Source organism: Primulina huaijiensis, chromosome 18, assembly GCF_012295235.1.
Source record: "Primulina huaijiensis isolate GDHJ02 chromosome 18, ASM1229523v2, whole genome shotgun sequence".
NCBI classification, from domain to species: Eukaryota; Viridiplantae; Streptophyta; class Magnoliopsida; order Lamiales; family Gesneriaceae; genus Primulina; species Primulina huaijiensis.
The window spans coordinates 10456633-10472132 of record NC_133323.1 but is presented as its reverse complement, the minus strand read 5'-3'; positions in this window follow the sequence as shown (position 1 = coordinate 10472132).

Here is a 15500-nt window from a genome sequence, read left to right as displayed (position 1 = left end):
ATCATCCGATCAATTTATAATTTAATCAATCTCAGATTACCGTGATAAAATCTCAGGCATTACAAAATCAATTATTATTTATTTAATTGGAAATTAAATAAAGGTGTTTATTTAATTTATTAAATTCTTTAATAATTGTGGTGGTTAGTGATAAAATTATTAGATATATGATTTATCAGTTAATTAAATTTGTTTAATTAATTGATGTTAATATTTGATATTAAATGCATGAAGGATGATCGAGAGCCTTGACCAATGTGTTAGGTGTATGTTAGGATATTTTACTGTTGTTATTCGTTTTATTAATATTTGATATTATTAAATTGAGCCTGGTTTATGGCCCGTTATCACCCCATGAGATGTATCCCTTATGTGCCATGGCTATTTGAATGTAATTATTAGAAATAGTGGGAGATCAAGACTGGAAGATGGTGGGCCGATGAACAAGATGAAGACATGTAAAATATTGGAAGCTCTTGTAATAGTTGCATTTGCATCCCTGCATTCACCTAGGTTTTGGACATGGATCCATGTATGGCTCACATGGATCTAATAGTGATGGCGATCGATCATCCTTATTTATTGTTGAATGTCATAGTATGATATATGCGATATCGATATATAGTAGTATGCGTGTATGTGTATTATTAGATAATATAGTTGCATGAATCCGGCATACATACAAACTCGTGGCACGCGTTTTTATAAAATAAAATGATGAGACAATTTTAAAATTAAAATCCCTCATTTTGAATATGATTCAAAATTTATATCAAACCGTAAATGTAAAAATTAAAAGAGTTTAATTTTTTCTTGCCTTCCATCAACCGTGGTTGCATGTTGATCGCTACTCGCGAACAGTGTCTGGCTCATATTATTGGGGAGGCCTGGACGCCAAAGCTGTGACTTCCACCGGACATATGATGTGAATTGAGTGGAACTCTCATGACTTCGGCTCATATTATTGGGAGAACTCATGCGACCGTCCACTACAATTCAATATTGATGGGTCGGTTTGACACGAGAAAATAAACGGCGTCATATTATTGAGTCCTTATTAAACGTGAGGCGAAATACGCGGAGGTTGCATAGGAATGCAATTGGATTCTATCTTTTAGAAATTATAATTGGCTGATATTATTCGGGATTATATTTTGCTAATTGGACTCTACGTGCCCACTAAGGAAATACGATTTCCCTTTTTCATCAGAGGGTGGTGAAAATGTCAAAATAGTGGGAGGGAATTTATAAAATAAAAATCCATATTTTATATCTTAAAATTATTTTAAAATAATCAGCAACCATTATTCTGTTTTCATATCAGTATATTTTCGATTTCGTAATGTAATTCATATCTGTTATTAACAAGCTAACCGAATCTAATTTTCAAGACTGGTTGGGAAATTGTTCTAAATTCGGAGAAAGTTGCATACACACTAATATCATTCCTGCTGAACTGACAAAGCATGCAAGATAGTAGGACCATAGTATGCAAGCTAAAGTGTAACATGCTCGCTTCTATGTCAAATGAACTGTAGGGACAGTTTGAGGAAATTCTGAATGCTGCTGACATTCGAATGCACGTGCAAGAGTTGCATGGTGCATGAGACTATGCACACCACTTTCAAGGAGCTCATGACTACACGCATGCAAGATAGGGCTTTGGCCCATGAGCTTGGTATACATATGATTGGGCTTATTGAGAATGTGGTGGGCCTGGAATATGTGATTCCTAACGAGTTGGTTGATGACATCAATTTGTTGTTTTTCTCTTCTTCATTTGACGGGATTATGGTGAACTTCAATTTGAATAAGATAGATGATAGCCTTGAAGAGCTAGTCAATACGCTTATAACTTATGAGATCACCATAAAACAGGAAACTATTGTTTTTCTTATGGGCCTCTCGTCAGACGAAAATGGCCCACAAGGTACGGGAAAGAAATGTTCTGCCGCTCACAAGAAAAACAATCCCGATAAGAGGCAAACTCTGAAGGACACTTAAAGGGCCTACAAAGCCCAATAAGTCAGTACATATTTATTTCACTGCAAGAAGTCCGGACATAAGAAATTATATGCGACAGAAATGTTCTGGAAATGATAAGTGAATGTCAAAGTAAACATGATTTCAACAACAAACAAAAGAAAGATAGATGATCCAAAACCCGCAAAAATATGGCACGCTAGACTATGTCACATTTCTCAAATAAGGATTCACAAGCTAGTGGGAGAATACATGTTTGACTTGTCAGACATAAATTCTCTACTTACCCGTGAGTCCTGTCTGAAAGGAAAAATGACCAAAACTCCATTCGATGGAAACGTGGAAAGTGCGTATGGTCTACTGGATTTGATCCACACAGACGTTTGTGGCCCGCTAAGTGTTAGCACAGAATATGGGCAATCCAACTTCATTACCTTTACTGATGACCATTCGAGATATGGGTATGTTTGTTTGATGAAACACAAATCTGAAGCGTTTGAAAAGTTCAAAGAATTCAGATTTGAAGTAGAAAATCAGCTAGAAAGAAGTATTAAGTCACTTCGATCTGATCGAGGTGGAGAATACTTAAGTGTTTAATTTTTGGGTTATCTAAAAGAGAATGGGATTCTCTCATAGTGGACTCCACAAGCAACACCGCAATTGAATGGTGATTCTGAACGTCGAAATCGAACCTTGTTGGACATGGTTCGATCCATGATGGGATTCACTGAATTGCCTACATCGTTTTGGAGCTTTGCGCTTGAAATTGCGGCAATGTTGTTGAATAATGTCCATACTAAAGCAGTGGATAAAACACCATATGAGATATGGATGGGAAAAACTCCCAAGTATTCCTAGATGAGAATATAGGGATGTCAGACAGTGGGAGACAAATTGGATAGCTGATCCACTTTGTGCTACTTTGTAAGATATCCAAAGAATTCTGTTGGATATTATTTCTATCATCCCAATGAAGCAAAAGTGTTTGTTTCAAGAAATGCCACCTTTTTGGGAAAGGAGTTTCTATTAGATATAAAAGGCAAGATGATAGAATTTGAAGAAATTCAAGATACTCTCTCAACTGTAGAAGTTGAACATAATCCCCAACAACCAGTAGTTGAAGTACACACTCTTAGAATGTCTGATAGTGTAATCAGACCACCTGCAAGATACACGCCTCTTTATGAACAAGGCCATGATGAGCCTTATGTTGGATGTGATCCAATGATCTTCAAAGAAGCAACTGCATTCCTCAATGGAGACATCAAAGAAGATATTTATACATCTCAACCTGAGGGATACATATCAGTAGAAAGTGAGCATAAGGTATGCAAACTTCAGAGATCAACATATGGTCTCAAGCAGGCGTCCAGGAGTTGGAACCTCAGATTTGATAGCACTATCAAAGAGTTTGGTTTTGCTAAGAATCTTGAGGGACCATGTGTGTACAAGAAAGTTAGTGGGAGTGCAGTGACATTCCTAGTACTTTATGTTTATGATATCCTGCTAATTGAGAATGATGTAGGATTACTGCAATCAACTAAAGTATGGTTAGCCAGTAAATTCTCCATGAAAGACATGGGTGAAGCATCCTACGTATTGGGAATACAAATCAATAGAGATAGATCATAGAGGATGCTCGGACTCACCCAAGCAATTTATATCGATATCATTCTAAATAGATTCTCTATGGAAGAGTCCAAGAGAGGATACTTACCAATGTGTCATGGTATTACTCTATCTAATGCACTGTGGCCCGAGACTGATGGAAAGATAGAGATGATGACACGTATTCCATATGCGTCAGCTATTGGTAGTATCATGTATGGTATGTTATCGACATGTCCTGATGTTGCTTACGCTTTGAGTGTTACAAGCAGATCTCAGGCGAATCCTAGTCCAATGCATTGGAAGGCCGTGAAAAATATTCTTAAGTACTTGAGAAGGACTAAGAACTTGTTCATGGTCTATGAGGATGGACAATTAAAATTGGAAGGCTACACTGATTCTAGCTTCCAATGTGACGTAGATGTTTCGAAATCACCCTCTAATTTTGTATTCATGCTAAATGGTGCGGGTATCTCTTGGAAAAGTTCCAAGCAAGACACCGTTGCGGATTCCACCACTGAAGCTGAATACATTTTTGCATCTGATGCAGCCAAAGAGGAAGTTTGGATGAGGAATTTTGTCCAAGAGTTGGGCGTCATTCCTTATAGAGTTGATCCAGTCCCGATGTACCGCGACAACACTGGTGCCGTTGCGCAAGCAAAGGAACCGAGGTCTCATCAAAGATCCAAACATATACTGAGGAAGTTCCACATCATCCGGGAGATTGTGGGAAGAGGAGACATATCAGTCGAAAGAGTCTCCTTTGCAGATAATGTTGCTGATCCACTTACATAGCCCTTGCCAGGACCATTGTTTGAGTAGCATCGCGAAGCAATGAGATTAAAGTTTATGGGTAGTTGGCTCTAGGGCAAGTGAGAGATTGTTAGAGTAGATGCCCTGCAAGCCAACGGTTGGCTAGGAAATTTATTGACTCAAGTGTAATAAACAATCTTTATTTTAATATAATTTACTTTTTAATGGTTTCGTTATACTTTATCTGTATACCCATGCAAGTAGTATAGATAAAGTCCTTGATTATGCTTTAATACAAATGAATCGTAATTCGATGTTGAAACTCATTTGTAAACACTGCATATTCTCAATTCGTTCCTAGTCGATTCAGCCGCCTAAAACAGGGATAAAGGTCGCTTGAGCTCGAGATTAGCATCTGTGATGTTGTGTACTGCGTTTCTTGGTAAGGGCATAGAGATGTCCAAACATACAGATGGGTAGTCATATGATGATTATACCGAACAACCCTCCCTCGGACTTTCCAAGTGGTTATCATTCATCGAGAGGATAAGTCCGTGGTTATGATTGTACACCATTAGTCCTTACGACCCGGGACAACACTGAGGCTCTATATGCTAGGGCTGTGCTTTGACTCGTTTACCGGCTCCAGGAGAGTCATCAGGTGGCGAGGTTGGGTATAGTTGCGACACATATAGGAGCCAGTGCATTGTAGTCGGGGATTCACCGCTCACCTACGGGTGTGGATATCCTATGAGATCTGATGTAATAATAGTGCATGGAATCTCTGGCCAGAGTATAAGATGTACGTTGGAGAAGGAGTTCTCCAATAGTACATGCGATGCCACTATTATAGTTATCACATAGTTATCGAATTAATATGCAACCATCGATGAACCAATGGTTGCAGATTCGATCGGGATATATGAGATGAAGGGACCGTACTGTACGTTAATCATAATCGACTGGTTCTTGCAGGCACCATCAGTGATACCTAGGGGATCATGGGGCGATGCTACTAGACGCTCTTACCATGATCCGATGGGTGCAATCAGAAATGAGTTCTGACATTCTTGATCAAAGAGTTGATGAAAAGAATGGGGTTAACTAGGGTAAACCCGATTAAAGGATTATGTCCTGAAACACAAAGAGTTGTGAACCCACGGCTAGCTGTATCCTTGAACCATTGAGAGTCACACAAGTACTGGTTTAATTGTTTCCGTTGAGATAATAAATTCAATGAGTTGAATTTATAAGAAATAAGTTTGATATGATCAATCGATAAGCTTATAAATAAAGTTTATAAAAGCTTATAGAAATTTTGAAAGCATGACTGCTAATACAGTCAAAAGGAGTGCACATGCCTTATTTAGACATTGGCAATCTCAATATTAAAGTTTGCATCATAATAACAAATAAGTTGAAATTGTCACATCGATGATATTTGATCACCGATCGGGATTATGATGAGATTAATGTAATGGGAGTATGAATCATGGACTTATAAGGGTATAAGCACATCATGCTAATTTATTAAAGTTCAAATAGACTTTAATAATTAAATTATATTTTAATTGAGTTAAAATATAGCCCATTAAGTTTTTTTTATAAAATATGGTATTGATTTATAAAATATGGAAATATTCATGATATCATAATTTTAGTAACTTGCACACAAAGCAAAATAATATTAATGCATGATATTCTCAAAATATATGTATTAATATTCCAGATTGCATTTAATATGGCATGGATATAGAATCTTTAGTTAACTTGATTAATTTGATTAATTAAGTAAAAAGAAAGGTTAGAAATAAAATTGGAATATTTTATTATGCTAAATGGCATGCATTCGAGAATCAATATGAGATTCATATTTTTCAATTGGGGGCATCCGAAAGTTTGTTGGAGATAATTTATTAGAATCTATAATTAACTTATTAATTAAGTTAAAGATGGATGAGAAAATAAATAAAAGATATTATTGTGGGGATGCATTCATTCGATGATCTTTTTGACACACAAGACTTTCGGCTCTTCCTAATTCTAAACAAAAAAAGGGGCTCTCGAAAATCACTTCTCAAAAACAAGAAAAATTGGGCTTGAGTCGATTTATTCTTTGTGTTCTATCTCTACGTAAAGTTCTTCTAAATTTCTAGTGCAATTTAGAAGAGGAACAAATATTCCAGTCGTGGACCCGATTCGGAGATCGAAGAACGTTCGTAGGGATTTACAACAAGAGCTACGTCCGCTAATACCGGAGTAGTAGGAACCAAGTGAAACTATTCACTAAAAGGTATAATTTCTAACGTCCTATGAATGTTTGATTCAGAAAACCATACGAACGCCCAATCAAATATATTTTGATTGTCAAAATAAAATAAAAAATTTTAAAACTTCCGCTGCGTTTGGACGTGTAGAAAACCGAGATCCAACCGTTATAGCATTCCTGAGTGGAACTTGCTGGCAGAAGGTTAAGAATTGTTGTAGAACTTCGAACATATTTCTATTTGGTCCCTCTTGTGGCCTAGGTTGCTCCTCTTCCTGGTCCACGTTTCCTCGTGTTTTTCGTATTTCTTATCTTCGTTAGCGCGATATCTTGCATGAGAGCTACCGTGAGATGACGTCATCCTTATACAAAAGTTATGGTATAAAATTTATGGGTTAACATGATAATTGTTATTAAACTTAAATAAAAAAACAAATTTTCATTTTATAACAAAATGAGCATTTCCCTACATCATTCATTCACATATATATTTATTAAACGTTCATATTATAGCCAATACTGATTTGGTGAGTACATCTTCTAACAAATTAACAAAACAAAGAGATGATGCTAGCAAAAGGGTCCTCCGCCTACAGTAAAAAGGTACGACTCAAGCTATCTCAATATGTAGAAAACAAATATTGCGCTAGATACAGATCCCCCTAATCCTCATAGTCGGACAGAACAACTCATCGGTGTCGAGCATAAACCCTCGTTGCCATCTCAATCTCTGGGCCTAACAAGGTACACTCTAGAAGGATCAGACTCTACGCTCGACTGCATCCCTTGCTGAAATGGTGTGGCTGTTGGTGGTGCCATGCTCTCCAACCTCTGTTGCTAACTCTGCCGCATCAACCATGACACTGTCAGTGATCCACCACATAAAATGATCATATGGGTCCGTAATTAAGTCATATCCAAACAGACTCAGGAAAGGCGGCTCCATAACCGAGGTCCCAAGGAGAATGGGATATATGTGCTAGTACAAGTGACCAGAACACTCGGCTCACCTAACGCATATAAACTGACTGGCTTAGGTCCTTTCTTGATAATTCTCTGTAATGTGCTATCAACCATACTCTGCCCTGAAACTATGGTCCGATGTATCACACTGTTAGGCAACCTCTCATTATGCTCCTCGACCGACTATCATAGAACTCATGCAGATCAATCAAGAAAAACCTCAAGTAGTCTCTCATACTCTGTGTCTTGCCTAGCTCATGCTCACATGCTCCTAGTCTCCCAGTCATCGCCTCTATCTCTCCTCGTAAATTAGTCGTCTCATTTAAAGTCACATGACAATAAATATATGTATAAGATTATGTTATGATTCTGTCATGCTTAGTAAACTTTGATAGATTTGTCTTAGTTTATTTTGCAGTGCATTCTACGATGCAATAGTTGCAAATATATATGTATGTATGTTCTATTGTTTTATGCTCGATTAGCCTCCACTTTCAGGGTTTTTTTTTTTAATAAAATATCATCTTTTACTCTTCTTCCCCAAATAACAATTAATAACAACTAATAACAACTATACAATGATGTACAAAAGATGTTCTGGGGCTGATGATCAATCCAGAAGTTCTATTTTAATTATTTTTAGTTCATATATAATTTTCTTTCGCAAGTTTCATATTTTGTTTTCGTACCATTGTAAAGACAATACTTCTTTTATGAAAAAGATTGGTTTGGTTGTATATTGTAATACGAGATTTATTGTTTTCAATGTTAAATTGCTAGACAATATCGGATATAAACACACTTCGGTCTCGAGGAATGATAATTTGTTTTTTTGTAATTTTGCTCATTTGAATTAATAAATTTTATTTTAGTCATGTATTTATTAAATTTTGACAGTTTTATTCTTTTCCTATTGGAAGTGTTAATAAGGTAATGCACTCCCGAACGCTATATTGACGTCAGGTCAATGTTACGTTGGTGTGCCATATCAGCGTCACATTGAAAAATGACCAAAATTGCATAACACATAAAGATTGATAAGAGACAATATCTGAATTACGACAACAATAATCAACTTGCAAATAGACAAATATATGTGGTTAATTAGTTATGTTTTCTTAAAATTATATTTTAACACTAGAAATAATTTTTATGCTTAATCCTCTACTAATCATTCTTAATACTGTGATGATTAATTCATGACTTCTACGTTTCATCATGCTATACGTTTTCTAACATCTTGAATTAATTTGTATATAAAATACAAAAAAGGTCAATTTTAGTAAGGATTATACTCCTACTTTCATTTAAAACAATCTTTATTTTTCTTGTAACTTGAATATTAAGCTTATGTTATCCAAGTCTAGGGGTGAGAAAAAATATCGAAAATTTCGGTATACCGAGATTACCGTACCGAAAAATGCCGAATTTTCGATATAGCGAAGATTTCGGTACAGTACGGTAACAATACCGAATTTTTCGGTACGGTAACGGTATGTAATTTTAAAATTTCGGTATATACCAAAATACCGAAATACCAAAAAAATATACAAAAATTTTAAAACAATAAATTTATAAAAAAAATTTAAAATATAAGGTTTTTTTGGGTATAAAACGGTATATATCGATACCGTACCGAAATTTCGGTATACCGTACAATATCGTTATAATCGGTACACTAGTTATATGTACCGAAAATTTCGATACGGTATTAGTATAAATTTTCTTATACCGTAATTTATAAAAATCACTTAAATATCTACGGCAACCCCAAGTTGAAACGTTCCAAAATTTCATAGAAAAAATGCATATTGTTTTTCAAAAAATATAAAAAAAACAAATAATTAACGTTCATAAGTGGAAATAGAATGACTTGGATCAAGTGTTCCCCACATCTAGTCCGCTTAACTTCGCCAGTCAAGACCACCTAGTCTTTTTCACGTACATCGACGAAAACTAGCGATCTTAAAAACGCAACAGGTTCTTCCGGAAATAACAAATATTACAATAAAATTCAAGACATGCATTAACATTATTCCTCAAGACTTGAACTTACAAAAATATTTTCTTTTTTTCTCACATCAGATTTTGTAAATAACAAACATAAAACTTATCAACATTTTCCCTTAAATCTTCCAAAACTTCAATCCTCAACTAAAATTCTCAAATAAAATTTTATATAATGTGGCTCATAAATTCTTGTTTAGATATTATTTTTCTTGATTGACTCCTCATAATGAATTTTAACGTTTCTGGCTTAACTCCTCATAATGAATCATCAACTTTGGCGGAGTGCCCCCGGACCCTAAAACCTACATCCACACGCCTGTAAAAAATTTCGGTCATTACCATGCCACGATTCACTAAAAATCCTTGAAGTTTTTTGTAAAGGCCCGTATTTCGTATTCATATATTTCGTATTCATATTTTAGCGGAATTATTAAAAATTTTCTAAATAAATAATTATCTTGTCTCATTTATAAAATGAACATGTAAATAATTTTAAATTCAGACTAACAGCGGAAGCAAGTATTGTTTCCAAACAACAACTTAAAAATATATCCAACGTATTAAAACTGAGTTTGAACATAAGAAAATGCATAAACTAAAACATGAGGTCCTCGGGTTCCTACTACCGCTGACCCAAGCCAACTCACTGGTCTCCGCCCTCGGCCTCGACCTCATCAGTACCTATGAAACGTCCTGCCCTTTTTATTGCTTTAAAAGTACTACAATTTTTTTAAAAAACTTTCGTCCCTCCCATGAAAATATTTTTATAAAATATTTTACCCTTCAAAATGAAACATCAACGAAATAGTCATAGAAATGAAATCATCAATTTGTTTTACCAAACCTAAAAAGCAATAATTAGAAAAGAATAGCCCATACTAAACCTCTCAAAAATCTCTCAAAAAGCATAAATAACTAGTCTTAAAATCTTTAATTATAAATCATGATTCATAAGTCATAAGTGCGGAAATAAGTAGAAGCGCTGGTCCTCGGGTTGTGTGCACCTTCAGTCCAGTCAGTTCATCCGTCAAGACCTCCCTCAAACTCACATGCATCCATCACACCTAGTGAGTCTAAAGACTCAACACATCATAATCTTTATAACAAATAATACATATAAAACCACATGCAACAGTGAAAATACTTTTAGGTAAAAATAACATTTCGTGACATGCATAAATAAATCTTACTCTTTTTCATTTTTTCCTTATCATGACATAAAAACATTTTAACATGATCATAAACATTTTTCTTTTCCCTTTTTCCTTTTCCTTTTCCTTTCCCTTTTCCTTTATTTATAGTTCTTGCATTAACCGGTCTTGAATTAGGTGTAGCTATATCACAAGCTCATGTTTCTACGATCTCAATCTGTATTTACTTGAATGATGCCACAAATCTCCATCAAAGTGCTTATTTATTTATAATTGAACAAAAGCGAGGACCGAATCGAAAAAAGAAAGAGAAAAAAATCAATTTTTGAATGAGAGGATACTTTTTTAAACCTTCATGCTTTTCTGGAGACAGAGAGTTGAATTCATATCGTTAATTGTGACTTTCCTGATCATGATCATAAGAGTCGATGGATCCATCTCCACGTAACCACAGTTCTGGGCGGCGGGGACATCAGCAACCCTCTCACCGGTCAACTGAGACTTGGCCTATCATGATTCGAATAGAAATACGATCGTCGGGGTTCTCTCTGGGTCCTTTTCCCATAAATGGGCTCCCTCTGGGGCTTTTTTCCCTTACGACATTCCCATTCTTACCGTTACCACAAATCCGTTACCACATAACCGTTACCACATATTCGCAATGATGGAAACACGATCGTCGGGCTCCCACTGGGACCATAACCCTCACGATATCCCCACCATTAACGAATTAATCACAATCAATTCACTTCCTTCTACATTTTTCATTCTCATTACTTTAGAAAAATCATGAATAGCCTTTACATTTTTTTCCTTTTTGTAACCAAGCATGCAACATGTATTTTTAAATGTGTTCCTTAAATCATAAAAATCCCTTAGACATTTAAAAATCATAATTTAACCATGAACATTTCATAAACATTTAAAAATAATCATAATATCATAAAAATAGCATTTAGGGCACTGCCATGAACTTTACTAATTTCTAATTGTAAAAAAATCGTTTTACCCCTAAACGTAAAATTCCTCAGATTTGACTTTTTCTTAATTGCATTGACTCTAACATGTCCCAAATAATTATTTAAGCCTACATGAATTTTTTCATATTTTTATTTAGCTTAAATCGATGAATTTAAATTTATTCTTTAAATATGACGAATTACTGCGTTTTAATCCCGAATTAAACCAAACCTTAATATAAAATTTCCAAATTAAAAATTTAGACTTATAATAGTTATTTAAGCTTAAACTAATTTTTCATAATTTTATAAAGCATAAAACTAGGTGTTTTAATTAACTCGTTAATTATCGTTTCGTGCGGCGATTATATCACGATTAAATCCAAAACTCGTTATTTTGATCCCAAATTTTTAACATAATATTTTTAATATTTATTCTACCCTTCCAAGTCATGATCCACACCCGTGGACCCATGGATTCAATTTTAGTTATTAAAATCTCGTTTTTGACACATCGACGAACACACCGAGCCATCTCTCAATTTACTCGAACCACGCCCAAGCCACCTTGAACCAAAACCTAGTCAACCCACCTAGGGACCCTCTTGACCAAGCCTGGCCCAAAGAACAAGCCCCTAATTTGCTCAAACTCTCCTGGGCAGAAGCACCCCAAACCTGCATGTGTGTGAGCGTGAGTTCCTTGGTGCAATAGGACCCCTATCTAGCCTAGGCCCCTTCCAGTTGAGCCACCACTGAGCCCACACAACCCTAACCATCTCTGGACCACGTCCAGCCCCTACCCAAACCAGCCCAAGCCCTAAACCCAATAGGCGAAGCACATAAATCAGAAGAGCAGCATGCGCGTTCTTCCTTGCTCCCTCACGTTTTCCTTACTTTGGTCGAGCCAGCTGCGAGCCAGCCGCACCAGGCCCTAGACCAACCCCTGCCCATGACCCTAGGACCCTGATGAACCTACCCTGAGCCACCTAGCCCCAGCAGCAACCCCCCCTAGCTGCTGTCACAGATCACGTACATAATTTTGGGGGAGAGTCCCTCATCACGTGGACTCTTCCCCAGCCCATGGCTCGAGCCACCCTCGAGTCCCAACCTTCCTAACCCTCTCTGGAACAGCCTGAAACACAGCCTAGACATCCTAGTCCAGCCCTCTCTCGAGCCACCCTCACAAATCTCTCGGTCACCCTCAAGTATGCCTCGGAAGAGCCCTTTCACGTGGGGACTCTTCCCCAACCCCTTAGCGCAAGCCCTAGCCATGCAAGGGACCTTCCTAAGACCTAACCACGTCCCAACCGAACTCTCCTCAAGACCAGGTCGAGCCCCTAAGCCCCATGCATCAAATTCCCTCCAACCGAGCCCCACCATCTACGTTAATGATCAATTGGTTCCAGCTTTGTTCTTATTTACTTGCAACGTTTTTTGTGTGCTTCAGGACTCTATAAAACATGTAAAAACATCCCTCAAACATATCGTAATCATGGCAGCCCCTTTAGATCATAAAAATCATGTTTTTGGTTCACATATCATTCTTTAAAATTCATGTTTGATGCAAAAACAAAAATATAACAAAGTGCAACTTGTTTTTCATTCAAAACATAATTAAATAAATACTATGGTGTGAAAGATGAGAAAAGGAAGAAATATGGCGTGCCTTTGCGTTTTAAATGCACGAAAACGTTGGCGATTTGAAGAACGGCGACGACGAGACGATGGCTTGATTTTTCCCTTGAATTTGAAAGTTTCCTCTTGAATACTATTGTGGGTGCCGTGTGATTTTTTGCAAGGGAAGAGTTTGAAGATTCATGGGGTGTGGGGCATGGGATTGTGAGTGGGGAAGGGTTAGATTACACTTTAAATATAAATTAAATTATTAACAAAACTTTAGGCCCATTAAGTATGTAGATTAGGCCCAATATTGCTTAATTAAAATATTTAAAATTATTTTGTTTAAATAAGTTTGTGAATTTATTAGCCGGGTTGCCATTAAGTTCGTATTTTTGTTGAAAAACCAACACCGACAAAAATTTACGTTCCGGCGTATAAAATCACTTCTAAAAAATCATTTATTTTCAAAAATAAGAAAAGCATCATCCATATTTTAAATAATTAAAAATAATTATTTAATAAAAATATTTTCTATTTTTCAGCTCTCGGTCTCCGTTCCTCGATCGCAACTCGAATAACCCTTTTTTTTAAAAAAATACATTTTAATGCAACCATGTAGAAAAATAAATTTTAAACATGTAAATATGCACAACATAATTAATTCATGTAATTAAAACAATTAATTAAAATACAAAGAATTTAATAATTGCATGCATGTGGTTTGCGTGGACTTAAATTTTTCGGGGTGTTGCGACCTACAACAATCAAGTCTAGTGAGTCTAAAGACCCAATATGTATATATCGTGAATAACAAATAAATATATCATAAAATCGCATGCAACGTAAAGATATGGTATCGTAAAGCGTACAGTGAAAGTCGTATCATGAATAATTATAACTACGTGCATTTATGAAAATCATACGTAAAAGCTTTGCTCATTAGAGCTCTGTGAACACGTCGCCTGTCTGAGGTTCAAGATATCGAATGATCGATGGACTATCATAACCAATATAAATTCCAATCTTTCTCTGAGGTCCCATTTTCTTTCGTTGAGGTGGTGCAATAGGCACATACACCATACATCCAAAAATTCTCAGATGAGAAATGTCTGGTTCTTTACCAAATGCAAGCTGCAATGGGGAGTATTTATGATATGCACTTGGTCTGATGCGAATTAATGAAGCAGCATGTAAAATTGCATGTCCCCATATAGAAATAGGGAGCTTTGTTTTCATAATCATTGGTCTAGCAATCATTTGCAGACGTTTAATCAATGATTCAGCCAATCCATTTTGAGTATGTACATGAGCAACAGGATGCTCAACAATGATTCCCATAGACATACAATAATCATTGAAAGTCTGGGAAGTAAATTCACCAGCATTATCAAGTCTAATTTTCTTGATTGTATAATCGGGAAATTGATTCCTCAATTTTATTATTTGAGCAAGTAATCTTGCAAATGCAACATTTCGAGTTGACAATAAACATACATGTGACCATCTGCTGGAGGCATCAATCAATACCATAAAGTATCTGAATGGTCCACATGGTGGATGGATTGGTCCACAAATATCACCCTGAATACGTTCAAGAAACATTGGTGATTCAGTTTGGATTTTGGCTGGTGATGGTCTTATAATAAGTTTTCCAAGAGAACATGCTTTACATTGAAACTTATTATTCTGAAAGATCTTCTGGTCTTTCAATGGATGACCATGTGTATTTTCTATAATTCTTCGCATCATTGTTGAACCAGGATGTCCTAATCGATCATGCCAATTGGTTAATATTGAAGAATTATCAATTACCATGTTTGATTCAATGGGACGTATATGTGTATAATGCAATCCAGTAGGGAGCATTGGTAGTTTTTCAATCACATATTTCTTTCCTGATTTATATGTGGTAAGACACATATATTTCTCATTCCCTTCATTCATTGTTTGAGTATCATACCCATGGGAATATATATCATTAAAACTCAACAAATTTCTTTTCGATTGTGGTGAATATAAAGCATCATTGATCAAAAATTTTGTACCATTAGGTAACAAAAATTGTGCTTTACCACATCCTTTAATCAAGTCTACAGGACCTGATATTGTATTCACCGTTGTTTTTGTTGGTTTTAGTTCCAAGAAATATCTTTTATCTCGGAGGATAGTGTGCGTTGTACCACTATC